This window comes from Diachasma alloeum, unplaced genomic scaffold (assembly GCF_001412515.2).
Source record: "Diachasma alloeum isolate Michigan unplaced genomic scaffold, Dall2.0 Dall_scaffold_00178, whole genome shotgun sequence".
Classification (NCBI taxonomy): domain Eukaryota; kingdom Metazoa; phylum Arthropoda; class Insecta; order Hymenoptera; family Braconidae; genus Diachasma; species Diachasma alloeum.
In genome coordinates this window covers 1,775,018-1,802,688 of record NW_021680344.1, presented here as the reverse complement: position 1 = coordinate 1,802,688, position 27,671 = coordinate 1,775,018, and the positions used below count along the sequence as shown (strand labels likewise).

General features: G+C 36.3%; 1 protein-coding gene across 2 annotated transcripts in view; it reads left to right on the top strand.

The window, feature by feature from the left end:
- The first annotated feature begins 263 nt into the window (after positions 1-263).
- LOC107040051 (protein artichoke) overlaps positions 264-27,671 on the top strand; it is an 89,605-nt gene continuing 62,197 nt past the window's right edge. Inside the window, exons 1-3 of one of the 2 annotated variants that reach the window (XM_015259971.1) lie at positions 264-899; positions 4,888-5,266; positions 11,640-11,787. The gene's annotated coding sequence lies outside the window, so the exon portion shown is untranslated. The remainder of the gene's footprint in view (positions 900-4,887; positions 5,267-11,639; positions 11,788-27,671) is intronic. The other variant, XM_015259979.1, reaches the window with a different exon arrangement.

Genomic DNA, 27,671 nt, shown 5'->3' with positions numbered 1-27,671 from the left:
GTTTCAAGTTGTGGCGATCCGGAAAGAGTGAGCGAGTGCGCGACCATGCGCGACAAGGAGATAAAGGGCTCGTGCGGGGTGGGGTAGACGGATGAGACGGAGGGGGTAGGGGTGGGGGTCTAGCGTCAAAACGGGAGTCAGGGGCGTTGGGCGCGCGTTTACCCCTCCACCCACGCGCTGAGCTCTCGCTCACTCGGTTGTTCTCACTCTAGCGGGCGCTCCACCATCACCACGGAAGTACCGGCGCGCAGTCCGCGAGTGACTCTTGCATAGGGCCGACGTATTTCGACGGTTGCATGTTGGTCTGAGTCGAGCCGACGTCACGTTCTCGTGTCGTTCAACCGAGATCAGAAACGTGCTGAAGCACGTGCAGTAATAACGGAACGAGCGATTCAGGCTCGAGTGTGCGAGACCTCTTAAATACTGCTGGGGTGGATGAGCATTCAGAGGGAGTGTGGATAATCGCCGGCGTGCCGCTGCTCACACGAGACCGCGTTTCGGCGCGTGACGAAGGAGATAAATAGACGAGACGCGTAACAACATCTTGACGGGGGTTGCAGGGACGGGCGGGACTCGAGGTGCAGTGAGAACAAATTATTTCGGCAGGGGATTGTTTTCTTGGGAGAAGTTATCTCTTTGGGAGTGTATCTGAAAATCCGTCTTAAAATATTACAATTGTTGTGAATTGTGGGAGGATTATGCTAGGTATGACACTGAGTGAGATTCATTGACAGTTATTAACGTTTAGAGTTATTCGGCATTATTTTGCGTGAGAAAGTGGAAGTGTTTCCGTGATAGTATATGTAATAGTATTTAGCGCGTCCAACTGCTGGTGAGGAAATTACGGATTCATCCAAGGATCTACAGGCAAATCAAAATATTTCAAATCAAACTGGAATGTGAGTACACTGTTAGAAAATTACTCGTGAAATTTCAAGTAAAAAATCTTGAAATTTTTAACCATCACTTACACGAAATTTTCATATATTTTGTGATTGAAAAATCAGTTAAATTTTGTAGTATTCAATAAAATTTCAATTTCCAGGTCCGCATGATAATGAAAATTATGAAATAATTTAAAAATTCACGCAACAATTTCTCTGAATTTTCATTCTCTGAAAACATTCAAGGTTATATATGTAGTGCAATCAGCTCATAATTCAACGTAATTGTAATATTTAAAGATGAAGTACAATAGTAAAAAATAAATTCTTCTCCCAAAAAAATGATTCCTTGGGAAATGTAATTTTTTTTCTCAGCGTGTAGAATGTTTTTGAAACACTGTTGGGAGTGATTTGAGGGATGTTGAGGGACGTTCATCATCCCAGGAGTGAAGTGTGACGCGAGATGTAGACTAGTGATTTTTCATATCTCGGGGGTTGACAGGGGGAATTTTTTTTTATTTTATGAAGCCTGTCGCTGAATTGATAGGACATGTCGCTGATTTTTAGGGATTTATCATCAGTTATTGGTACACTGTTATACACTGTTGGAAAAAAATTGAAATTTCATCAACAGTCGACGAGTAATTTTCAGAGGAATGACATTGCATACGATTTGTGGCAGAAAATTCATGAGATTTCAGATTTCACTGAAAATTCGATGGAATTCCAAATTTTTGAACAGCATCAACATAAGACACCCTCAACCTATTCAAGTTTTCAATAAAATCATGAATATCCAGTGCCAAATTACGATGAGTTTTCGATTAATTGAAAATGCAACCCTATACTTACCGGAATATTTCTAAAATCTACCAGTTTTCAGGAAGTAATTGAACTAAAATTTACAGTTGTCATTGACTTTTTCATGAAGTTCTGAATTTTCCGTGGTAATATCCCGAGACCTTCAAAATTATCGGATATTTACCGAAAGCTTCGTTATAAACAAAAGATCGTTTTTTTTGCAGGGATGCTCGAGGGAAAAATCCGATAAATTTCGAAGGTCGAGGGGTATTTGGAGGACAATTTCCTCAATTGTCAATGACAAAATTCCTTGAAAATTCAGTAGAACTAAAATGTGATGAACATTTACGACAAATGTACCGAAAATTTCAGCCAAAATTTTTTAACAGTGCAGATTTCGAATTTTTCGTTGATCTGCTAGGAAGATCTCTAGAAAACTTTTCCATCTCTCTCAAAATATTGAATATGTTCAACAAAAATTTATCAATTTACTGTAGGACCAGTGAAAATTAAATAAATATAATGAAATTTCAGGAAGATATCAAACTCTGTGCGATTTGACTTCGCCTTACTAGAAAAATCTCTGAAAACGTCTATCATCTTTTCCAGAATTTAAAATAGTTTCCTGAGAAATTGATAAATCGACTTCAGAACAAGTGAATTTCCAGAAATCATTCTGACATTCAAGGGAGATTTCAAGACTTCCTAATTTACGTTCGATCTATTTAAAAAAATAAGTAGAAAATTCGGTCATCTCTTTCAGAATCCACGAAATTTTTCTTAAAAACTGATGAAGTTAAACGTGAGATCATCTCAATAAAAAACAAAAATTGATAAATTTGTTGTAAAACGAGGAAATATTCAATGAATATGTTGGCCCGGGATGAAAAATTTTAGTCTTTTTGGGGTCTGCAAGACTCGCGTCTGCGTCTATGAGAGAGTATGGCTCAGCGCCAGTAGCTATACTTTTGAGCGACCGCGTGAGAGACGCGGCAAGACTGTCGAGACTGCTACCCAACGGCTCTCGGCGAGAGACTCCGCGTTTCTTACATATCTCAATAACTAATTAATCACTAATAACTCCTTCAATTTAATTGTTAAAAAATAATTGAATATATTGATGTAGTTAATTCATGAATTCAACAATTATGAAAAAAAAAAAGAAATCGCTCCAGCGGCTCTCCAGATATTTGCTGCCGGTCGGTCCGTCGTGTTCCCTTTTAGTCACCCATCCTTTTACTAACCCAACTCGCTACTGCTCAGCTTCAGTGATCGCAGGTTACCCCGGTATCTTCCGCGCTCTTTCTTTTCAAAAGACGTTTATTGGCATAATAACCAAGTACAAAAAGCAGTGGTGGGTTTTACATTTCTCCAATAAACAAAAGATTCCTTATCTAGAGTGATTTGATACAAAAAAGTCGTTCATTGACGTCCATTGCTATGATCTCTATCGGTATGACTGCTTGTGCTATTATTATGATTTATTAGTTTACACCATAATCAATATGGTTGCTATACATGTTTCTTGAGTGGAAAGACTTCAAAAATCACTCTTATAAGTATCTTCCGCGCTGTGCAGCTGTTTGTGGCAGGTTGTGTTTTTTCCCGCTTGATATGATAGGAAGGGTGAACAGTGGGGTAATATGGGATAACGGAGAGAGGGGCATAAAAAGAATATTTGAAATGAAAGGGACAAAATGGGATACTCGGGCGGAGTAGACTAATTAGACAGCGGGGCAAAATGGGATAGCGGTTAAATAAAACCTTAAAGTGAATCGGAACGATAGTTACTCCGACAGTAGGGTGAAGTGGAATAACGAAGTGAATTCAAGTAGAGGGTGAACCCGGTAGTGAATTAATTCAATTTTTTTTCCTTTTTTTCCTTTTTTCATTTACTTTTATAATTTTTTTATTTATGGTTCGGTAAATTGAATGATGGGATGAAATTAGATGGTGGAGTGTAAAATTGAATTTCGGAGTAAACAGGACGACAATGCTATTCACTGCTCAGATTGTGGGGTAAAATGGGGTAAACTAAATGATAGGCTAATTAGCCGGAGGGTTAAATTGGGCGGCAGGTAAATTAAATGATGGTGTTTAGTGGGATAATCGGGTAAAATCGATAGCGGGGTAAAATGGGTGAGCCTGGCAAATATGAGGGTAGGGTAAAACGGGACGGTGGGTATAATGGAACAACCTGGCAAATAGGACGTTAGACAAAATTGGGCCGGGGGCGAAATAGGACAACAAGGCAAAAGAGGACAGGGTGAATTGAGAATGAGATAATGGGGTTAGACAGAATAAGGGTTTAAAGCGGATCCACTTTAACCCGTTATTCTATCTCACCCCACTATCCCATTTAACCCCATAGCCAGGTTAGTGCGCCGTCCAATTCACTTTGTAGTCCTATTTCACCCCCCCCGCCCCCCGGCTCAGATTCGCCCAACGACCAGGCTGTTCAAGTCTACCTCACCTCCCCGTTTTACCCCACTAGCTAATTAGCCTATCATTTAGTGCACCACTCATCCCATTTTACCCCACGATATAATTTACCCATCACTCGATCACCAAATTATCCCATCTCGCGCCGTTGTCCAATTAATTAACCCCCCCCAGTCATCCCCTGTACTAAATTATACTTGCTCCAGTGTGAATTTAAGTAATAATTAATGAATCAATAATTCATTTTAGCGATATCCTGATTATCAGTGCCGAAAATTCTAAGTCCCTATCTTTCAATGAGAGACTCCAGTCTCTACTGTGTTGGCGAAGTCTCAGATAGACTGAAGTCTCTCACCAAAGACTCTCTGAGACGCGAAACCAGTTACGGGAGACCCAGGCAGACCGATTTTAGTCTCTCACAGTCTTGGAGAGCTCCGATAGACTGAAAATGTTTATCCCGAGGGACTTTAAGAAACATATCAAAGTCATTGCGAATTTCAATATTTTCCTGAGGAGTTGATAAATCGACTTCAGAACAAGTGAATTTTCAGAAAATATTCTGACACTCAAGGAAGATTGCAAAGTATTCATAATTTACCTTCAATCTATTGAAAAAAAAAAGTAGAAAATTCCGACATCTCTCTCAGAATCCACAAAGTTCTCCAAACGCTCATGAAGTTAAATGTGAGATCATCTGATTGCGTTTTACCCTCAACTATTCAATGAATAATAACGGAAACGAATGTCTTTTTGATTTCAGACAATATGAGGGCTATAGTCTGACGAACCAATTCTCAAGTTTTTGGAACTGGAGACGCCGGTACAGTGGCGTTATTGTGAAAGTGGTCGTGGTGATCGTATTTGTAACCAGTTGTGCGAGAAATAGTGGGGGACAAGATCGAGCAGGTGCGGTTGAAGCGATTGCCGGATAAATCCACTTGTGAATGGTTATTGTGATATCACAGTAGTAAAGAATACCGAATAAAACGTGTGAATTTTGTAGAGCATTTTGCCGGTAGCGTTCTGAGATTTTTCGTGATGTGCAGTGTCGAGAAATGTGTTAATGCTCGAGGTTAAATGCGAGAAGGGATTAAGGTTGACCCTGGGAAATTGACGGCTTCACGGAGTTATCTCAACGGGTAAGTGTTTCATTTTTTTATAGAAAATTAATCTACGCTATTAGAATTTTTTTTTAATTTCATGGGAGCTATAAGGTAAATGATCCTACGCTCGTCTAACATAAGGTGAACACAACATTAGTCCAATATTTCTATCGAAATGAGTGTGAAGATGCGATGATTTAAATTAGATATCAGAGAGTAAAACCATGATAATTGGAATTTACTTATATTAATCATGATAATTACTATTTTTTTTTTAAATAATCGTCCGTAAATGTGAAAAGTCCCATGTCCTTACGCTCGCCCACTTGTCCCCATGCACGTTTGGCACATGTCCCTATCCTCGTATCGTGATTTTAGTGATATGGAAACGTTATACCCGAACTACTTACATCGTGAGTATCCTATTTTGTGATAAAACAATATTAAAAAATATCTCGAGGCATAAAATTAGATTTCCATTGGACACTCCAACCTTTTAAATGATTTTTGTCATCCGTTTAGTCCGTTACCAGTTGACAGTTGGTTGCAAAATGAGCATAGGATCAATGCCATTTTCACTATACATATTCATTTAATTGCCGATATTTCAGCGAAATATCAAGATATTACTACAATTTATGCATTTTTAATGACGATATGAACATTTTAAGACTACTATGAGTTTTAAAAGTCGCGGGCTATTGGAAAGAGATTTCTCATACATTGAAAAACGATTATATATATAAAAACGAATAATTAAAGCAAAAAATTAATTGTTCGTTGTTCGTTTGCCCCGCAGACGCTTAAAATGTTGAAAATACTCCAAGGCCTCCAATTTTGGAGCTATAGAGATTTTTTTCTGAAAGAATCGAGAATATTTTCTAAATATTTTAAGGATCATTCTTCTGCCTATTAACATTATATTATATATTTATATTATATTATATATATATTATATTATATTAAACAAAACGGAACTAGGTATGTAGTAGTCGAATTTCAAAAAACTAATTCGTAATTATTATCATACTCATTTTTTCCACAATTTTGAAAAAAAAAACCTCTGTAGCTCAAAAATTGGAGTCCCTGGACTATTTTTAATAAACAATTAATTTTTTTGCACTAATTATTCGTTTTTAGACATTTAATCTATCTTCAATGCATGAGAAATCTCACCCCAATAGCTCGCGTTTTAAAAGTCATAGTATTCTCCCCTTAAAACTGTGACTAACATCCTGAAATTAACAAGAAATAGACAAGAGAATATTTTCTACTATCAACGAAGTCACTTTTGTCAAAAGTAATTTTTTCTCTCAGCGTGGAATTCCGGGATTTTCACGGGAAACAAAAATCTCTTCTTCACTCTGTATGATGAACCAGTCCCCAACTCGTGCCTCATTTGAACTTCCCCTCGGGTAGTTCCCGAGGATTCCCTCTCCCCCGCAAGTCGTAAATGCCGAGCCATTGTCAGATGCGGTGAATGATCATTGACGCGTGCTTGATGCGCCACTCCCCCACTCCACTCTTGAATTTGTAATCATGTACGATCAGCGATAGTGATTATGGTTGGATTGTGGAGTACAGGGCCAAGATGATAATCCAATAATCAGCGGTTTCAACCCACTGATTAGTGTGGAATGCACTAGGAAGGGGAGGGGGAGGGGGTAAACAAGATGTGATGGTTAATACTCACGTAGCGTTATGTGGATGCTATTACGATTAGCATTTGCAATAGGCAAATGGAGGAATGCTAGGGGTGGAAGTGCTTGCTTAAATGCGACGAAGCATCGGATAGCGCAAACTTTCTTGGTATGAACTTGGTGATTACCGGGGATTCGGGATAATAGGGGACAAAGAAAAAGTTTTGTTTCGGTTACTAGAACGGAGGGTGGACAGACTTTGTGGCTCGTTCTGAGGGAGATAATGTGGAGTATGAGAGTATTCAGGGCTTTCGCGGGAAGACCGAAAAAGTATTCATATTAGGGATGCTGTGGTCGGGGTCGGGGGTTAATGGAAAGAAGGGGTGGAAATTTTCATTCATGAAGGGGGGTACATTGAGAGAAAGAATTACTTTTGACAAAGATGATTTCTTTGACGTAAGAAAATATTCTCTTGACAATTTCTAGAATCGTGAAGTCTCCTGGTAAATAATTTTGTGCTCACACTGAGAGAAAGAAGTCTTTCAACAGGATGAAATTCTCTTGTCCCGAAAAAATTTTTAAGTGTTAGCGTAAGTCTTCTCGTAAATTCATATAGTTTGCGTTATATCTAGAATTTAATGGATTGAGAGAATTCACACTTTCCTGATCTGATCACTCATCATCTCCAACTGAGAAATTCTTGTTTCCATTGCGCGACGAACACTTTCATTATCAATTCAGTCTGAGAACGAAATTATTCATCAGGAGATTTCGCGATTTCTTAAATTGACAAGAGAATATTTTCTTGTATCAAACAAACCTTTTTTTGTCAAAAGTAGTAGAGAAATTTCACTGGAATCCACGCTGTGAGAAATTTTCGACTGAATTTCCGTGCCAAATCCTGGAAATTTTTATTGTGTTTAATTTGCACTGAAATTTCAGGGAATATTGTCATTGAAAAATCAAGTATTCCATTCATTTTTGGTTCAAATGATCTGAAAATCAATAAAATACTTGATTTTGCAGTTAAATTATTCCTTTTTTTCATCATTATTTTACACCGCTTCGACCCAGTTAGGGTATACTGCGATGATGATCAAGACTTTAAATGGTTAGATCGCACCATTCTACCCGGCCGAGATTTGAACTCGGACCCTTTCGCATGTGAGGCAACGAACTTACCCACTGCGCCAAGCCACCGGGAGTTAAATTATTCCGGGAAAATTCAGAAAATTCAGGGAAAATTTGAAAATTTATGTAAGTTTGTTTCTGAATATTTATGGTCCATTGAAAATTCAATGAAAATGTGAAATTTCCATCTCACTCTCCCTGAAAACACATGAATTTTTTTCAATTCTACCTAAAACATGAAATTTCATAATCATTTTCCCCTTAAATTCGATCAATGCCACTCTCATAAGATTTACTATCGTATTGTCCATGAAATTTCTAAAAATGTCTAACAGTGCAGTATATTTTGTTGAAGAACCTAAACCCAGAGACTGTTACAAGAGACCAAAAACTTTTTTTTCCCTGTGTTTGACACAAGTAATTAGTTCTGTGATATTATTTGTGAAGACAAAATCAATATTCTGAATTTTAAAAACAAAAAAAGTATATTTTAAACCTCTGCATTTTCCGGTCTATATGGATGGTGTTCTTATAAAATTGATCAGAAAATAATGAATATTCTAAAAAAGGTAAAAGCTGTTGAATCTACTTATTTTATACAAGGCATGGAAAAATCGCGGTTTCACGAGGAAAATTTATCGATCTCCATTCAGACACAGAAGATAACAAATCTTGCAGTTATGAGGATTAACTGTCAGTCGTTGAGAGATTGAGAATCGCGTTTTCAATTGAGAAAACGTGGATTCGTTGAGGAGATGCAGAAATAGAATGCGGTTGAGAGGGCCGGGAGGGAGGAGGCAGGAGAGCGGGAGGTACTCTGAAATTCATTAGAGTCGAATGTGAGAACGAAAAAGTGGAAAAATACAGTCATGGCTTCATTATTCCTTTGAATGTAACAATGGTTTTTCGAATATCATACGACAGGGGAATTTAATTATTCTCGGCTTTATGTGAAAAATTACTTTTGATTCTTGAATAAATTCGTTTTCTGAGGGATTCACAGAAAGGAGATATGAATTACTAATTTTCATCATTAAATTTGAATTTCTTGGTAATGATGAAATGATGGTTACGCGTTGAATATTGCATGGGGGGAATGTCTCAGTGGAGTTAAAATAAAGCATTGGTGTGGAATTACCTCTGGAGTGAATTCTGTCCATCACAGACAACTGCATATGGAATCAGTATCGAAACGGTGAAATGATTAAAGGATATCGAAGTACTTCGTTCAAATTAGTAACTTTTTTTCATTAAAATTACATTTTGCACAGAATTATTATTTTTTTAAACATTCTTTCTTTATTAATAAATAATTGAAATTGTTTAAACTTTTGGAAATCTCATTTTTTTAGACAGGAAATCGACTTCTGGGTAGAAAATTGATTGTTTATAAATTATTCACAGAAAATGCTCATAATTGTCAAAAATTGCAATTTTCAAGTATCTCATCAATCTTCCTCCAAAAGCAAACTTTCTAATTTTTTTTTCAGATTAAAAAATATTTTTTAACGGTTCAATATCAATTTGAATTTAGAACTGCAAAGTTTAACCAATAAAATCATTGTAACATGTCCGGAAACTTAGGGTCAAATCGGGTCTTAAATAAAAACTTGAAGGTCAGACTGCAAGAGTAGAAAAGCATTTCACTGGAGAAACAATAGCAAAAGTACTTGGATATCCATCACTTCGAATCTAAGGGAGATAGCGAAATTTTCGTCAATACCTCTTTTGTAGCTCAGAATTCGCTCTACAAAAAAGGTTCTAACAAAAATTTTTCTATTTGCCTTAGATTCGGAGATATTCATCAAAAAGAGACCAATAGTCAAAAACGACTTGAACCGTTTTACCGCTTCGTTACTGAAATTATGATGTTTACGGATACGCATAAGAGAATGCTTTTTCTCCGATTTCATGTTCACCAACAGAAGATTACATTGTAACGATTTTCTATACTTTTTAAAAAATTTCCGTTATTCGGCAAATTAATTTTGTTTTTCAAATTCATTATTCATTTTTTCCTGAAATGCCATTTTTTCCTCGATTAAATTTTTTTTTTCAAAATTTGAAATTTTCGAATTTATTCATTAGATTTGTCTTATTCATCTCAATTTTACGAAGTGAAATCCTAATACTTCTAATTGATTGTTTTTATTCTCTTGCTTCAGAAGCAAAGTGACGTTTATATCAGTAAATAGAGAGTATGCACAGCATGTGGGATTCCATTGTTCTCATTTTTTATTTTTTCCGTCGTTTCCGACCATCGGGGGATGGGTTTCGCAAATTTATCTGACTATCTGAGTCTAGATCATTGCTAGAACTCAGTTTTAATTAAAATACCCAATATGGCGGCTTATCTCGGTGTTTGAAAGAATTAAAAGAATTTCTAGAGCTCTTCCATTTTTTTTTAAATTTTTGCTTAGTATTATTCGCGTTTTTTTTCGCGTTTTTTTACTTTTCATTGATCACTGATCGACCCTTCGTTAACCCCTTGAATTTCTCAATTTCGGCCTTTTTTTATGTACCCCACTGTGCCCCGGCCACCCCGCTTTGCCCCGGTCTCCCCTATATGTTATAGATTATCATTCGTTCGCTAATTTACGATGGTACAACAATACTCTCCCTGTATTTCCATAATTCTATTCATAAATCTATTCAGCTGGAAACTCGGGCGATATTATCACTCCCAGACACTTCAATATTGTTATGAAGTGTGTCACAATATTATCTACCCTTAGAGGGTCGACGTGAGTAATCTGATCTCCTTTGTCCACACGCAAACCTGACAGTTCCCATACCCGCAACAAAAAAGCAAAAATGTTCCGAAACCCCTGATGGAGACTCCACGCAGAAACTCAATACGATAGCCCCATTCCAACTCCTGAGAACCGAATTTTCAAAGCGGTCATCAAAGTCATTCCCCCATCCATCCCAAAGAAAATACAGAGAATTTTTTATTATTTTCAGGAACATGTCACTGATGTTCAGGAACATGTCACTGATTTTTAAGGAATCTATCACGAATAATATTTGGTAGTACTACTCGGAGAGAAGAGTTGAATAAAAATTACCCAGAAAATTGTGACAAATCGATCTTTGTGAAAATCGAAATTTTCATTTTAAATTTAATTTGGATTCACAAAATTGAGAATTCAAGTGCAACTATTGCTTAATTTTCAAAAAAATTCTAACAGTGTATGAATGCAACGCAGAAAAATTCACTATTAGTCTCGCACATTTTTCCCGATATAGGGTGAAAAAGTACTGAAACTCTGATTCGCTCCACTGAAGTTCCGAAATTTTTTCTGGAAACCAGGAATTTTTTTCTCCGTCCCCAGAATCCCCGACGATACCACCAAAATTCTCTCCGTAATTGAAACAAATATCGCAACAGAATTTCTTCTCCCGAAAATTAAAAATTATCTCTTCATTTCACCAAACGGGTTTCATCTGCATATCAGATAATTGGATAGTATCCCTTGCACTCACCTCCGTAAACTCCCTCTCCTCCCCTGCCCCTCGCCCTACTCCGACCCCCGCTTAATCACGTAACCTAGACACCTGATCTCGAGTGGTCCACACCCTCTCCACCCGATATGCAATGTAGAAACTCATACGGCGTTTCACGTTTTGATTAACAGAGGCCAGAGTGTGCGGACGGCGTGGTTTCGGCATACTGCACGTGACACCCACCGTGAGAGAGCCTACTATCCATTACACAACCCAAGCCCACCAATGTGGACTCCATCTCCCTGTATGCTGAAGGCACTGTTCACCCATTCTCGAGAGGTACCATCTTCCAGTCGTATTGTATGCCACGTTTGTCTCTGGGATAGGGTGATTGCGGGGGCAATGGTCACCTCGAGCGGAAATTCAGTCATCGTCGTTTTAATTACGGAATTTGAACCCAGAAAAATTTCATTTGTTTCTGTAGGATTGATGGAAATCAAATTAATTTTATTTTCCGGAAAAATAGATCATGGAAAGACAATTTCTTGAAATTCAGGTGAAATTGTAAATGTGATAAAAATGTCCATGAGGTGCGGGTACTGAGAACAAAAATTATTTCTGCCAAAAAATTATATGTTCTCCTGAAGACATCTTTTGGAGTTCCAAGAATTTTAAAAGAATTCCCTGAAAATTCAAGGAAATTTTGCAGTGAATATTTATTTTCACTTGAGAATTTTTGTAAATTGCGGAATTTCCGTCTCCCTGCACTGAGGAAAAAATTAATTCTGCCAAAAAATGTTCCTCTGAAGATCTCCTTAGTTGTGTTGAATTAATTTACTCGTGGACAAAAAAGAAAGTTTCCACCATTTATATGTCCTTCGGGTAAATACATTCATTCTACGGAGAATTATATGAGGCTCTGGTTTTATCAAGTGAATGTTGTTGAGTAGTGTATATCTTTGTCCAATAAACACTTATAATTTCCATGGAACAAATAATAATTTCAAGAGGAAACTACAATTTTCTTTCCGAAAACTGTGTTATCGGCAAAACTGAATAATTTCGAGTGGACAATTTTTTTTGGGAACAAAATATTCTTTCCTCGTCAATGTATTCTTTCTATAGTATAAACCTATGGAGTTCTCTCAGATCAAATAATTGTCGTACAATAGATTATATTTTTTCCTGTCAACAGTTCGAATTCTTCTACGAATATTTCTGATATTCACGACAAAAATTTAATTTCCGTGAACGATATTACATTTCCTTCACGTTGGTTAATTTTCCTCAAGTAAATCTGTGCCACTTCATCAAATATTCTCACCTGGAACATATAGTTTGTCTACGGATCCTACACGGAGAGAAATTTTTGATAAAAATTATACTACCGTTCTATAAAAGTGTATCATGAGTCATCATTTCCTCATTTCTACCCCGAAATTTAGTAAAAATAAATATATGATGATCAAATTTTAATCTACGTTAGAGAAATTTAATCCTGATAAAAACAAAAATTACCGTACCGGTAGAGTAAAAATTACTGTACCGGTAAAATTTATTATGCGTCAGGATAAAATTTCTCTAACGTAGAATAAAATTTGATCATCATCTATTAATTCTTGCTAAATTTCGGGATAGAAATGAGGAAACGATGACTCATGATACTCTTTTATAGAACGGTAGGATAATTTTTATCAAAAATCATTTTTCTCTCCGTGTATAATTTACATAATTATTTCTTGCAACTGGAATTTTTTTCTCTGTGTGAACAATCCAAAATCAATGAGCACATCAACTAATTTACACGAGTCATGACAGATTCGAATAATTGCAATAGTTCATCTCTCCCGCAATGACCCTAGCCATCATCCCGCTCTCCTCCTCGACATATTTGATTGGTGATGTACTTCCTCGTGCAATGAGAGAAAGGAACCAACGGTAGTAGAAAAGTTGGGTACATGGTCAGCATGTACTCCTCCTACCGTTGATTTTGATGGATCGCCTCTTTTGGCTTCGTGTCACATGAAATTTTTCAACGGAAAAACTCTTTCATCTCCGCCCCTTCTTCTTGGCTGAAAACCCTCGAGTGCACCACCGACTGAGATACACAGTGAGACCCGACCCGTGTTTTCCGCAAGACTATCACGAAAGTCGATTGGCCGGAGCAACACTGGAGTCGAGCCAACAGCGTCTCTACCAGCCCAAATACCGTGAACTTTGCCTGACCTCGGTATATACAATACGTTTTCTCAGTGGGAGAGAATTTTCTTTTGGGAGATTTTTTGATTGTTGACCCTTCGGCGCGCGGGGATTGAGTGCCACTAGAAATTGGAAACGACGGCGATTTCAAATGATTCCGCGCGACAACTGATTTGGAATGACTAGTCCCACGGCGCGCTCCGTGTAACGTGAGACTAGACGAATGAGATGATACTCAGTGAGAGATGTGATAAGCCTTCTAAATATTTGGGATCATTGATTCCATATTTGTGTGATACAACTTTCTAAGAATGACGTCATGACGAGTGCGTACCTTTTTAATAAGGACCTAACCTCGATATATATGATACGTTTTCTTAGTGGGGGAGAGAATTTTCTTTTGGTAGATTTTTTTATTGTTGACCCTTCAGCGCTAGGGTACTGAGGGCCATCAGAAATTGGAAACAACTGCGATTTTATATGATTTCGCGCGACAACTAATTTGGAATGACTAGTCCCACGGCGCGCTCCGTGTAACCTGAGACTAGACGAATGAGATGATACTCAGTGAGAGATGTGATAAGCCTTCTAAATATTTGGGATCAGTGATTCCACATTTGTGTGACACAACTTTCTAAAAATGACGTCATGACGTCTGCGTAGCTTTTAAATAAGGATCTAACCTCTACATATTTAATAAGTTTTCCCAGCGGGGGAGAGAATTTTCTTTTGGGCGATTTTTTTATTGTTGACCCTTCGGTGCTAGGGGATTAAGTGCCACCAGAAATTGGAAGCGTCTAGTCTGACGACGCGCTCCGTATGACCTGAGAATAGGCTGAGTCTATGAGATAATAGACTCAGTCAGGAGTGCAACAGGCTTACTAGATATTCGCGATGCATTCGAAATAGTTCCAATATTTTATTCCACATTTGTGATATAAGTATTTGAAAGCTTAAACCGTATCGACCAAATCTAATAATTTCAAAATATCCAACAAGTTAAAAATATAACCGTCACCATGCAAAGTTACATAACCAACTTCGCCAAATTGAAAGAATATAACATTTGGAGAAAGAACCATTGAGAATACGGCCATTCTTCCGTCATCCATATTCGGTGATAAACTCCAATATTGGAGCTTTTAGTGTGCCAATAAAAATAGGTGACTCGACTGAGCTCTCGGTATTCCACAAATGACACGTTGACCAGAATATCGATTTTCTTATGCCCTTATAGTCCATATATGCGTTTGGAGGGGTGACGTCACGGGGCGGAGAAAACATTAAACTATTGTTGGAGCCTTTGTTCCATTGTTATGACCGCTTAGCATGACGAACGTAAAATTACAACTTCCTTCGGCAGTTTATTGCTGTATAATTGTCATCGTTATGACACATTACCGCGATTGGCCATCATTATATTCAACTTGATACGGTTTTACTGTTTGAAATGCCACATTAGCCGGTCTATTTCATTACAACTGGAACTATTCAATTTTACGTTGATGCGAAGTTGGGGGCATTCGTATGATTGGAGTTTTAACCATTCAGTTGCGAAAATCCAGCGAATAAGAACTCGATTTTATATCCATGAACTATTTTACCGAATGACACGGCCAATCCCCGTTGCCCTGGAAGAATCTGTCGCGTTAACTTTTATTGGTAAAGTTTGTGGCGCCACGTCAGATTATGCCGATGTTGATCCCCCGTTATACTCGGGGTGATAGTCACTCAGGCATAACGATTCAACTAATTTTATCAGTCTTCTTGCCTGTCTATTATATAATTTTTTTTATGATGGTGAATAAATCGAAGGGTAAGATGGAGAAAATTTGGAAAGTGCAATCGCAATATATTCACTCAACAAAAATGACCCGTGGGGTTACCGGATGGGGTTCATGATTAATGATCTTCCGGTTGGAAAATTGATTGTTGATGAATCATTTATGGAAAATTGTTGAAATATCCAAGAATTCTTGTTTTTCGATAATTTCACGAATTTAGCTCACTGTTTAAGATTTTTGTATGACATGTCCGGTGCACTTCACGGTGATACTCACTCAGGCATAACGATGGATCAACCAATTTTATCAGTCTTCTCGCCCCTCTATTATATAATTTTTTTATGATGGTAAATAAATTGAAGGGTGAGATGGAGAATATTTGGAAAGTACAATCGCAATTTATTCACTCAACAAAAATGACCCGTGAGGTTATCGGGTGGGGGAGGGGTTCATGAAAAATGATCTTCAGGGTGGAAGATTAATTGTTGATGAATTATTTATGGAAAATTGTTGAAATATTCAAGAATTCTTGTTTTTCGATAATTTCATGAATTTTAATTGCTGTGTAAGATTTTTGGATAACATTTTCGGTGTACTTCTTGGAAATTTTTATCAAGTGGGATATCTACTGAAATTTTAGGAAACTTAATTATTAAAAATTCATAATTTGATGGGAAAAATTAATGAAAACTGTGAATTTCTGGTGAATTATTTTATGAAAATTGATGGAAATCAGAAAAATTCGGGTAAATATATTCTTGAATTTTTAATTAATTGAAAATACTGCGTAAATGGGTGTTGAATAATTATATTTTAATTGAAATCTTAAATCAGTTAGAGAATCTTTGTTTTCGTGCTGCTCAAAAACTTAGAATGTCATTGGATTTTCCGTGAAAGGTGAAGTACCATGATTTTCTCTTTCGTAAATCGAATTCACTGTCACTTCCCGAAAATTACTACTAAACTGTGCATGGAATTTCGCTTTGTTTCTCACAGTGTTCATCAAGTGGGAGTTTCACTAAAATTTCAAGGAATTGCGTTATTAAAAATTCAGAATTTGATGAGGAAAATAAAGAAAAACTGTAAATTACAGTTCGATTATTCTATGAAAGTTGATAGAAATCAGTAAAATTCGGGTGAATATATTCTTGAATTTTTAATTAATTGAAAATTCAGCCTAATTTTGTATTGAAAATTCATATTTCTATTGAAATTTCAAATCAGTTGGGAATTTATCGAATTTCTGCTGCTCAAAAACTACGGATTTCAGTGATTGTTCAGGGAAATTTTAAATATCATGATTTTTTCTCTTCTAAATCAAATTTGATGACACTCCCTGAAAATTCTTACTAAACTGTTCTTGAATTTTCTGAAAAATTTGAAATTCCACTGACTTTTCAAATTGGAAAACCCATTTATCCGGAAATTCCAACTTGAATAAGAGATTTCAAGAACGATTTGATCATAAATTCAATTCAAATTCGCAACATCGAGAGTTCAAGTGCAACTATCGACTAATTTTCAAAAAAATTTTAACAGTGTGTCAACGAAAGAAAAGAAAATTAAAAACCCATCAATTACTTAACTACCCGTCAACAGCAGGCCAGTGCAACCATTGTATCAAACGAATCGCCTCCTCACACGAGAATTAATTGAATCGCCCCACCGAATTAATTATTCTGGAATCAATATTTGGTAAATCAAAAATCAGTGAGTTAATGACATTTTCAATCACTTATTCGAATTGCATTCGATGTACATCAACGTTAATTAAATTTATTTTTGATGGGAGAAATGATGCTGATGAAATCATTGCCCATTGGATCCCCATGAAGAGATAATTTTTCGGGTTGGGGGAGACCTTTCAGTGCGAGTCATTGATTGAAACTGAATGCGCCTCTCATTAAACTCTGTCCATAATCTGTGTCATACCTCGTGTTAATCGCGATGCATGGGAATGAAACTTTTTGATACATTCGTATTGACAATTTTATTTTTATTTTCAACTGAGTTGTCCACTTTATAGGTTAAACATCCTTAAATAGTAAAAAATGAATTTCACATGGCAGACTTTCGATTAAATAAATTAAATTTTCAAGTTCTTCCAGTATGGTCCTCAATTACTATGTTCACATAGTAATTTTTGATTTTATCTTCTCCCCGTGTACACTGTTAGAAAAAACCTAAATTTCTTGGATATTTTAGAGGTAATTTTCAGGAGAACGACATTAAATTCTCTTTCATTCTTTTTCTCCGTGTATTTTATAGAATGAATTGGTCTTGCCCTCAAATTATTGATATGTCGCAAAAGAATAACCGCAAATGTTCCGCAAAGGCTCGTATGAATCTCGAAATGCTCTGCTATCGCAGAAAAGAAATGTTTTTAATTTGACGATTTTCTCTCCTTTGTCCAAATCTAAAAAACGATTACCGTAGAGACTGACAGAACCCACCATTACAAAGCAATTCACTAAGCCCCTCCCTCCCCCCCAAAAAAAAGACAAACGAAAACATTGAAAACAGCGGAAACAATAGAGGCAGAGATTTAACTCCAGAACACAGTTAAAATTTTAGCCCAGAGGGGCTTCAAAAGCCCCTCTGTGATCACGCTCCCATAAATACTACTGTTCCTCGAGCTTGTAAATATTGACCAGGACGATAAATTTCGTTTCGCACGAGCTTTACGAGTGCGCTGTGATTGAATATGAAGCCGCTCACAAGTGAGGGGGGGGCCTGTTGGTGAGTTCATCCCCGTTGGTTCGCGATCAACGGAGAACTGATGGCGTAAGAGGGGTTAGAATGGAGACACAGAGGGGAAGTGTAATTACTCGGTTTTCTGCATTGATGAGAATATCAAATTCTCGTCGGAGATGCATCGAATTTGTAACAAATCAATCATATATGTTGGATTTGTCGATTCAGTCGGGCCTCATTTTCCTGATTCTCTTTTTGTTCTTTAATTAATGATGGAAAATGTGAGTTTATATCATAATTCTAACTATTAATTCTAATCAACTTGTTCAAAGAACACCTTATTAAATGCCGTCTTAAGAAAGTATAATTATTCTATTTTCCTCTGACCTTTTGACTTTATGATTATAGAATATTCTCTCCAGCCCATTTACGATCACGAATAAGCAAAAATAACAAAAATCTGTAACTCAAAAAAATAAAAATTCTCTTTTCGCTTCCGCATTGAAGCTTTGTAATAGTGATTTTTTTCGATTTCTTAGTTTTGGGTGGAAATGCCTAAAAATGCCATGAAATGTGAAGAAATGATGTTTTTAAAAAATGTCTGTATGTGTGCACATGTGTGTTCGTATGTCCAGAACTTTCCCCATAACTCGAGAATTATTGAGGCAAAGATGCTGAAATTCCGGCTGCTCATTGGTGCTACTAAGACTCAAATTTGCGCTCGATCGGCTGAGCGGTTCGTTCCTGAGATATAGTAATTTTTCGAAAATTATTTTTTGTCGATATCTTCTGAACCATTCGACCGAATCGATTGTTTTTTTCTTTCAAAATACTCGTCGTGATGATACCTATTTAACTGGATTGAAAAAAAAACCATTACACCCTGAGTAATGTAGTTTTATTATGGTTTTTTTCATTAGTTCGCTGAAATTGCTTGTTCGCACGATAATTTAAAATATAATCGAGATAGAAACTTGAAATTTGGCACGATTTTAGGTGTTATGGTAACAAAGTTTTGGTTTCTGGATGAACGACATCGGACCAGTAGTTTCGGAGATAATCGACTTTGTATGTGAAGCGTTTTTGCACAATATCTCAAAAACTATTGGTCCGATTTCAATTTTTTTTTTTCAAAATATGCCTTTAAAGTCATCTATCTCAATCCAACAAAATATGGGTACCATCCGATTGAAAATTTTCGAGATGTCGTCATTTTTGCATTTTTTTGGTCAGAATGTTCTTTTTTGCACATAATGACATGAGTCCAGGAAACCTTTTGAAACTTTGATTTCTAGTTAGGATTGTCAAGGAACATTCCTATATCAAATTTTAGATCGATATATTGAATAGTTCTTGAGATGAAACAAGTCACCCAAAATTCTTGAGAAAAAAATACATTTTTTGTCATGAAGTATGAGTGGGATGAGCCTTAATATTTTCAACAAATGGTAATCCTTACGCCTTCATTTTTTGAAAACACATTGGGGTCCATTCGGAAGCCTACTACCACTGAAACTGGTAGAAATGAAAATAGGAGAAAAAAAATACGTGGAGAGTAACAGTCATATGTAATCTGTCAAATGGCTTCTGTCGCGCTGCTTATTTTCGAATTTTTCCAACGTTTCGTTTGCTATATGTACACTTCAGGGCAGTTTATTTATCTGTGGAACAAAATTTCTAAATATATATAAAGTTGTACAGAATTTGTTGCCTCGTTACACTCAACGACTCAACTGGAGTGTATTCATGCTCCTTCAAATTTTCTCAAATTAAGACAGCTTGCAAGCACCTAGTTTACAGCACCATTTCCGCCCCATTTTTATTTTTTATTTTTCTCTTGTACCGTATACATTTGATGAAACTCAAGCGCACATGACGATCGAGTACGACTGCCTCATCCCTTCAATGGGGATTAATTAATTCCGCCCCGCGCATTCCTCCTCCTCCTCCCTCTCCTCCTCCTCTTCCTCCTCTTCCCCGCCGGCCCCTGAAAGATCTTCGCTGCGCGTATATTCCCTCTGGAACACAACTGCTATATTTTCCCAGGTAGATAACTCGATTCGAAAAGTGTAATATATCCGATGTCAGAGGCTCGGAGAGTCGGTGTTCACAAGGCGAACAGCTGACAGCGTTCAATTCTATCTCATATTTTCCCTGAATTTTCTATTCCCATGCGGGCGATATTATTTTTTGATGATTGTAGATTGATATGGAGTGTATGGAGGTCATTAGGGTGTGTTAATTCAATTTCAAGATTTATGTATCACTCATGTAATTGGGGGAAAACAGGTCGGAGCAGTTATTCGTTATTTCCTCGAGGCTGACGGCTTCATGACAGGTGAAGTGGAAGTTTCGAGAGATGCGTGATTTAAATCAATGACAAACATATGTGGGTGATTTTCAGCTGCTCAAGTTCCAATTTTTATTGCGGGCGATGTTCCGCTGTAACTAACATTTTTTTCTCATGCAACCGCGAAACAATTCATGATTGAACCCTCTAATAGAAACATTTCTGATAAATTGTTTCAGCTTTCAAATTTTTTTTGGTAATTATTCTAATATTTCTATCAAAAGAAGTCTGAAGTCTGAAGATGCAATGTCTTAAGGGTATCCAAAGATCAATTATTTTTTAATGCTTTTTTACAAAATTTATTGTTTATAAGCAAAAATTAAATAATAAAATCAATGCAAACTGTCCGGAAACTTAGGTTCAAATAGAGCGCAAATGAAAGTTCTGATGTTCGACTACAAAAGAAGAAAAGCATTTCGCTGTAGAAACAAGTGGGAAATTGCTCTTGTACTGATATATTAGTTATGTTTGCTAATTAATTAGCAATATGCTTCCGAATGGTTATTTTGCACGTCATTTCCTTCTATCATATATAATTTAGTAGCGAAGTGGAAAACCGGTAAGAAGTCAATTTTGACTATTGACCGGTTTTCAGTGAATATCTCGGAATCTAAGGGAGATAGCAAAATTTTTGTTATAACCTTTTTTGTAGGGTCGATTGACTGATGCAATAAATGTCATTACAAAAGTTTCGCCATCTCCCTTAGATTCGGAAATATTCCTCAAAAACTCAACTGGGAGATGAGTCGACTTAAACAATTTTACCACTTCGCTACTGAATTCATTGTTCATTTTATTTTATTAAATTAAATAAGATTTCATTGCAACTAATTTTGTCAGATTGTCAACTTAGTTGAATGTTATCATCATCATGATTCTTATTATCCCTTTCTTCAGTACAACCGATTGTCTTTTTTACGCTTCTATCTCTCTCCTTAGTCCTCCGATAAAATGGTAATAGAAATTTTTTATTGATACACACCTGAATAAAATTGAAATATCACATTTGAAGAAACCCTCAAAAAGCTCTCTTTCAGGAAAATTCAGGAAAAATTCGAAATTTTTAACAATCATTATAAAAATCAAATTAACCAATATAGCTATTGCAATTATCTTTTAACTTCGACTTAATGGCATTAGAACAAATTTTTGAAACCATCATTCAATCAATTCAGAAAATTTTTTTAGTTATCGTGGGACAAACGATTGCCGAAAAAAATCGAAAATTAAAAAAATAATCGGTGAATTTAAATTTAATTAATGACGATTGATAGGACCCAATAATACCTACATTTGAAAAAAAGATTCAATTCCATCGTATCATTAGCGAATAATTGAAGAAAAACTTTGTTACATACGTACGCACACACACGTACGGACAAGGTCTAAAAATTGCATTTTCGGATTTTTTGGATCACACTAGATCAATGTAACGCAAAAATCGAAAATTTAAATTCGAAGGATTGCAAAATTTCTATTCGGAAGCAAAAATAGCCAAAATGCTTGGATATCCCCAAGTTTGACATCAGAAAGTAAAACCTTCAGAATTCAAATTTAGTTAAGGACACCCAAGTACTTAAAAAAGAAGCCATTTGCGAAATGTCGTTTATTCGTATCAAATAAAAATTTATTAATAATTCAAAACCATATTCATCATTCGATCATAAATAAAATTTGTTAATTTGAAAAAAAAACTTGATTTCGCACTATTTAAATAAACTTATTCATTTGATTCAAATAAATCCCTTTTCTTGGTCTACACGGAGAGATATTTTTCATAAAAATTATCCTACCGTTCTATAAAAGTATCATGAGTCAGTGTTTCCTCATTTCTATCCCAAAATTTAGTAAAAATTAATATATGATGATCAAATTTCATTCTACGTTAGAGAAATTTTATCCTGATGCATAATAAGTTTTACCCTTCCAGTCCAATAATTTTTATGTGGATAACAACGAAAATTCTAGAACGGTTGGTAAATTTTACCCTACCGACACGATAATTTTTATTTTTATCAGAATTGAATTTCTCTAACGTAGAATAAAGTTTGATCATCATATATTATTTTTTACTAAATTTTGGGATAGAAATGAGGAAACGATAACTCATGATACACTTTTATAGAACGCTAGGATAATTTTTATCAAAAATTTTTCTCCGTGTACAATTACACCTCCATTTTCAATAATAAAATATACTTAAGCCTCACATAAACCATTATTTCCACGTTCCCCGTGGTGTAACGATGTAAAATTCCTAATTAAAAGAATATCACGCCGAACATATTTACTACTCTCATTAATTTACTCTCCAGCCATTAAAAATAGAGTGATTTTATTCTGCTGCGTGTGGAAAGCGAAGTAAAATTTTACGACGATACCGCATTATCCCTGGCCCTACCCCGAACGAAAAGGGCCCTCCGCCCCCCGATACCAATAAAATGTTACCGGAAAAGACGGACGAATAAATTGTGGACACGTGAGGAAACAGTGCAATGGGCGGTGAATAAAACGATTCGTCGATCCTCAAACTAGATATACGTATACATATACGGTTTTAACCATTAAAAGGGAATTTCTGGCGACCACTTGGGCGGTCGTTGAAATAAATTCGCAGTTGGGTTATGTCGGTACCAAGAGAGGTAGAGAAATCTACCCGGAGGGGGCCAAAACCTTGCTACTGTTATAGGTTTTGCCAGGGATGTAGCACCACATATAACCAACCTCCTCGATCGTATATGCCATCGTTAATGGAGCCACGACGGGAAATTGGTTTGAAATCTCCTCCGGGCCTTTTCCCCAGTGATATAACCCTTCGTTCCCTCCCGCACGATTTCCAGCAGTTCGCATGCGTTCATTTGACACTGGCACATACGTACGGTTCACCGCATTCTCCATCGGGATAATAAAGTGAAGATGAACGGGGGGCGAAGCCACACGGAAAGAATATAAAATTTTTTTTTACTGTGGGGACATAGTAATTTTTAATACAGTGTTAGAAATTTCTTTGAAATGTCGTGACGTTGAATTAATTTCAAATGAAAGCGTTCAGTAAATTTCTCATTCATCTTGAAAATTCAAGAAAATTGGGGTTTTCATGTCAAACAATCATTGATGTTTCAATGAAAGATTGAATTTCCAAACTCCTCGTGAAAATTGAACATCATATATAATTCAATTTTCAATGGATTGAGAATTCAGAAAAATTGTTGTGCGAATTTTCAAAATTTTCAAAGTTTTTCAGTGCCGTATGGACCTGAAAATCGAGAATTACTTGAAATTTCAAGAGTAATTTTCAACAGTTTATGAAAAATAGAATGCGGGGCTATACACGGAAAAAAATAAACTTCAATTGAGTATATTTTATACACTGTTAGAAATTTTTCATTTAATTTCCAGTAACGATTTCAATTCAATTCTCAATTTTGTGGGGTTTAATTCAATTTAAGACCACATCATTCATGAAAGTTCCCATTCAACGTGAAAATTCAATAAAATTCAGTTTTTCATGGTGAGCTATCATTGATGTTTCAAGGACAACGTGAATTTTAGACTTCATTGTCAAAAGGGAATATTAAATTCAATTCAATTTTCAACAAATTGAGAATTCCGTAAAATAATGGCCTGAATTTTTATTATTTTCAATCACTTTCGTTGTCGTATGGACTAGGAAATTAGAATTTCAATGCATATTCAAAGGAGTACCTGATTTTTCAGTAACAAAATGGAGATAATATGAAGGTCAGACACAAAGTGTGAGAATATAAGGACCAAAAAGTGGAGGTTAAAAAATGAGAGTCGGAATATTAGAGTCAAAAACTGAGGGCCTGAATGTAAAGGTGAAGGAATGAGGGTCAGAAGGTTAGGGTTAAATAAAGACGGTCTGAATATTAGGATAAAAAAATTAGAGTCCGAATATAAAAGTAAAAAAAGTGGGTGTCAAGCAATGAGGGTCATATAGGGGCTAAAAACGGTGACCAAGCATAATATATGACTTACATTTAGACCCTCATTGCGTGACACCCACTTTATTTACTTTTAGGTTCTGACCCTAATGTTTTGACCCTAATATTCTTACACTTTATGCCTGACCCTTATAATACACTTATACTAAAAAATCATCTTCGAATTAAAATACCCATCACCCAATTGAGTATAAAATATACTTTCGATAAAATAAACGAAATTTAAAAGATCTTCTGGTATGTTCTCATAGTAATTTTGAAGTTTATTATCTCTCCGTGCACACACCCTTGTCTCACTGTTTCGATTTTTCCTTCGGGGCGAGAAGCCATTTCACTTGAGTTTATGCATCTCCGCGGATGCTATTGAAGAGAAAAATGGGAGAAATTCCGTCAATTGCCCTCCGCCCACTGCGGCGATAGACTCAATTAACCGATCGGAGTTAATTAAGTTTTTTTCGCTCCTCTCGTCGATGGTTTTTAGCGGTGTAAGAGTCGGGAGAATTATGAGGGTCTTGTAGTCTTGTTTGATTGAATTCTCAGTTGTTGATGTTGAGAAGTTGGCCAGGGCGAGAGGAGGGGACATTGGATTGATTAGGTTTTTGTTGGGCGGTTGGTTATGCCAGAAGTGAGAGGAAACACTCGATAATTGAAGGAGAAATGTCAAGTGGCTCTGGGCTTGATTCTCCTTTGTTGGAAAAAATTGAAATTTTGGGACATTTAGTAGGAATTCTCAGATGATACGCAAGCGGACCTTTCGCGCTCGCCGAAGTTGAACTATTATGTGTACATCACGCGTTATCGATGCGTAAATCATGCGTAGTAATGCTGACATTCCATTTGGCTGTGCGTGAAATACGGGAGGGAGTGACAGTACCGCTCGGCGGGCAATACAATTACGAGCTTTGATTTTTTTACAATGTTATGAAACGTGAAGATTCACAAAGAAAACCCTAAATGTAAATTACTTTTTGATAAATGTATTTTACGATTTTGTTACGGGTAATTTGTAAAAGAAAACATCGTGTTTTTCGCTTGAAATGGCTTTTTTTCCACATTAGCTCATGATTCATTTCGAATCAATTTTTGTCTACAGTATTAGTAACGTAACATAATGAGTTGAATCGGTTTCTGTTCACAATGAGTTGTCTGGGCATACTTTGAAATTAACGGAGATAGCAAAATTAGTCAGAGACCTTTGTTATACGGAGAATGACAGCTATAAAAAAAGTTCTTGTAGGAATTTTAGTCCAATCGTTATTTTCAGAAATAAGGTTGAGCGTAAATGATTCTATGTTTGCTATGCACTAAATTTAATAACCACCGTGAATATCCTTGGAATAAGACTGATTGATCTTGATTTGAAATAATTTTTCTATTCCAGGAACATTTTGGCGTTTACCCATGGACTATTGAATAGATCAATCAACAACAACAGATGCATACCATTATAATTTCTAATTATTTAATAATTAATTCAAACTCATGAACAGCTTTTTTTTTCATGGAATGCAATTAGTTGGTCTCTCTCTTTTGTCGGAGGATTGGAATGTTGATTCAATTATCCATATCTACTTTAATTACTTTAAGCGTAATTTGCGAATACGAAATCCGAATATGCGAATACGAAATCCGGAAAACGGTTCCCGTTTTTCCTCCATCTGCATGATCCACATCGCTCTATTGTACAACGCAAGTACCGAAAAAACTGTTTCATTAGTTTCTTCCATTAATTTGGAGACTTGATAAATGAGAAACTTGAAGGGTTACTTACAAACACGAAGTTGTAAATTACGTTTATATAATCGTTCGTTTTAGAAAGCGTAAAAAAAAGACTCTTTAAACGTAATTTACACTTAGATTTTTCTGTGTGTTGTTCTCAAAATTACCATGTTGAATAAATTTATGTTCCCACAGTAAAAAATAATGTTATATTCTTCCCGCGCACTTTCGTTTTCAATTCATTTTGTACATCCTAGAAAGAGTTAGGTCTCTACACTCAAGAACTAACACTTTGAATAGGGGAGAGTAGGGCAAAATGGACCAGGCGGGCAAAACGGACCACTGACAGAAGTGAGAAATTCTTGAGAAAAAAAAATTGACGCATCCATATTTTATGAATATATGACTTTATTTTTTGAAAGCAAGCATTGGGAACCATTCGGAAGCCTACTAATGACAATAGGAGAAACAAAATACGTCGAGAGTAGCAGGCATATGTAATCTGTCAAATGGCTTCTGTCGCACTGCTTGTTTAGACAAGAAATAAATATAAAAATATCCGTTTTGCCTTGAGAAACACAGTCATTTGTGGTTTGAGGTGATTCGCAAATCTGATCAAATTGCGGTTCAACGACACTTCTTGTCTATAAAACCCCTGTGGCGGTTAGGATCCAAGAAACTTACTTTTAATTCAACGCATTCAGTGTTCCTGCTTTGAAGGAAAGAAAAAAAAAAAAAAATAATCTATTTTCTGTCAGTGGTCCGTTTTGCCCTGCGGTCCGTTTTGCCCTACCCTTCCCTAGTCAAACAAGACTCTAAGACAATTCTTCACATTTAAAGTGAAAGTTTAAAATGCAAAATTGACATTTGCCTCCACATGCCAACACTGGGAGGAAAATATAATTCTTCTGACAATATTCCATCACCATCGAATTATAGTCAAAAAGTCCTCAACAATTTTTCATGGGTTACGGTAACTATGGCCGGAGAAGTAATTACTACAATGGAATGTAGTCATTGCAACTATTTTATAGTTCTCCTCACGATAGATTTGTCGTGGTTACTTTTGAACTTTGGTTAGTTTAACTGCATTTTGATTTGCAAAAATTACGCTTGTGAAGTTACTATAATGTTATGTGCCGCATACAAAAAAAAATCGTATCGTTCACCAAAATGCCTCAACTATTTTCTTATTGTAAATCGAACTTCAGATTTTTCTCTCAGTGCACACTCCCCTAATTTCAACATTGCTGTAAAACTTCCGCTTTCTTTCCACCGAGTTCAATTTATTCACAATTCCGTACACAATTTCATCTTCATTTCAGTATCGTTGGCCAGGTTCCCCTGCCACTTTTTCATTCCCTCATATTTCTTCGCATTTTCAAATCCTCCGGCTGTTTCCTCTCGCACCACTCCACGATTAATTTTCCCAAGTTTTTCGACATAGTCGTGTATATTCGCCGCAAATCCAAGAACTTTATTGTTTCCCACTCCCCCCCCCCCCCCCCCCCC